The sequence below is a fragment of the Carlito syrichta genome, unplaced genomic scaffold (genome assembly GCF_000164805.1).
Source record: "Carlito syrichta isolate Samal-C Ts95f unplaced genomic scaffold, Tarsius_syrichta-2.0.1 Scaffold103314, whole genome shotgun sequence".
NCBI lineage: Eukaryota > Metazoa > Chordata > Mammalia > Primates > Tarsiidae > Carlito > Carlito syrichta.
The window spans coordinates 118,107-120,370 of NW_007047410.1; the positions used below are offsets into that span (position 1 = coordinate 118,107).

At 47.7% G+C, this 2,264-nt stretch overlaps 1 pseudogene; it reads right to left on the bottom strand.

Annotated features, from left to right (window-relative positions):
* Positions 1-1,171: 1,171 nt before the first annotated feature.
* Positions 1,172-1,619, bottom strand: LOC103267541 (annotated as a pseudogene).
* Between the last annotated feature and the right edge of the window lie 645 nt (positions 1,620-2,264).

Consider the following 2,264-nt stretch of genomic DNA (forward strand, 5'->3'; position numbering starts at 1 on the left):
GGGTCTCGACCCCGCAGGCTCAGGCAATCCACTCACCTCAGCCTCCCAAGGCACAGGATTGCAGGCTGAGCCACTGAGCCTGGCTAGCAATTTTTTTGAGTTGGAGTCTCACTCCGTCGCCTAAGCTGGGGTGCAGTGGCATGCTTATGGCCACCCCAGCATTGGCCTGCTGAGCTCAGGCATTCCTTCTGCCTCAGCTTTCAAGTAGCTGGAACTACAAGCATACGCTACCGCACCTGGCTAATTTTTGACTTATTGTCGAGATGAGGTCTCATCAAGTTGTCCCGGCTGATCTCCAACCAACAGGCTCAGGCAATCCACTCACCTTGGCCTCCCAAAGTGGTGGGATTACAGGCTGGGCCACTGAGCCCAGCCCATTTCTTAATGCCTATTTTAGGGGAATAAAGATGACTCAGCCTTGCCTCTTTTTAAATTTTGTTTTAAAGTATGAGCCTGATGCCAGGCAAGTTTTTATTATATTTAGAAAAAAAAGTGTAACTGGAAATAAAGGTAAGTCATTCAATACGAATGAGAGCTCTTAAACCCCTGTAATTCTTTTTTTTTTTTTTTAAGTTGGAGTCCCACTCTGTCACCCAGGCTGGAGGGCAGTGGCATGCTCCCGGGCACTGCAACCTCGACCTGCTGGGCTCAGGCGATCCTTCTGCCTCAGGCTTCCAAGTAGCTGGAACTACAGGCACACGCCACCATGCCCGGGCAATTTTTAAATTTATTGTAGAGATAAGGTCTCACCAAGTTGTCCAGGCTGGTCTCGAACCCATGGACTCAGGCAATCCTCTCACCTTGGCCTCCCAAAGTGCTGAGCCACCACACCTGGCCTTAAACCCCTGTAATTCTTTTTTTTTTTTTTTTTGGATTGGTGTTTTTTTTTTTTTGGATTGCTGTTGCCCAGACAGGAGTGCAGTCGCCGCTCCCAGCCACCGCAGCCTCAACCTGCTGGGCTCCAGCAATCCTTCCGCCTCAGCCTTCCAAGTAGCTGGAACTACAGGCGCGCACTACCACACCCGGCTAATTTTTGATTTATTGTAGAGATGAGGTCTCACCAAGTTACCCAGGTGGGTCTCAAACCCGCGGGCTCAGGCAATCCACTCACCTCAGCCTCCCAAGGCGCAGGATTACAGGCTGAGCCACCGAGCCCGGCTCCTGTAATTCTTTAATGGCAGCACTTGGGCCCGCCATGTAGGCCAGAGTTAATCCAGCCAAGATGCTGGAAGGCAGAGTACACAGCCGTGCCCATCAAGCCAATGAGGGCATTGGACCCCAGGGCACCCCAGCTCTGCTTGCTGGGTTCTTCTGTGCAGTAGCTGTGAGCGTAAAGAGCTCGTCCAATAATCCAGGTCAAACCCAAGCCAGAAACTGTACGCAGATGGTAAATACCTCCAACAGATAGAAATAATAAGAAGGGAGGATATACCTCCCATGTGTTCTGGTGGGCTCCCTGAATGCAGTTGAAGAGATGCCCGTTTTCAGGGTCCGTACTGTACATGGTAGGATACTCCACCCTGTACTTCTTGCGGACCTTGGAAACACTGATGGCCAGGTGAGCCACCACGACAAAGCTGGCAGCACAAAACACCATATTCCTTAGAGAAGACGGCCATCTTGGCTCTGAATCACCTTTATGTGGGTGGTGCAAGGGTTGGTGCAGAGCTATGCCTTTTGTCCTCAATTAACTGTCTAATAGTATTGTTAGTAGACACACAGAAACATTAATCAAGTGATAAATTCTGGGAAGTGAAACTTCTTGCTCTGTATCTCACTACTTGAAGTGTGGGTATTAGGATGAATTAAAGTTTTACTAGTGAACATGTAACAATGTGAGTGAGGTACAGAGCATGTGCTTTGTACTCTCACAAGGGGGAGATCCCTTTTAGGTTGGGATACCTGAAAAAACTTTATGGAGAAATGACAACTGAGCTGGACTTTGAAGAATGGGTAGGATTTGAAAGCTAAGGGTAGAGAATTAATATGGAAAGCAGGAAAGGGAATGGGACAGAACCAGGAAAGCTCAGTTTGAGTGGAGCTGAGGTATTATTATTGAGATGTAGGCCTTGAAATCAGCTCCAAGCCCAGCTCTACTGTGTGCTAACTGTATAAGCCAGATATTGAATCTCTAAGCCACAGTTTACTCATCTGTAAAATGCAGCTAATATTATCTGCCTCATAGATATGAAAAAATAACATCTCATAGGATAGATGTGGGAATAAAATGTTACCACATGAAAAGTGTTTAGAACAGTGCTAAC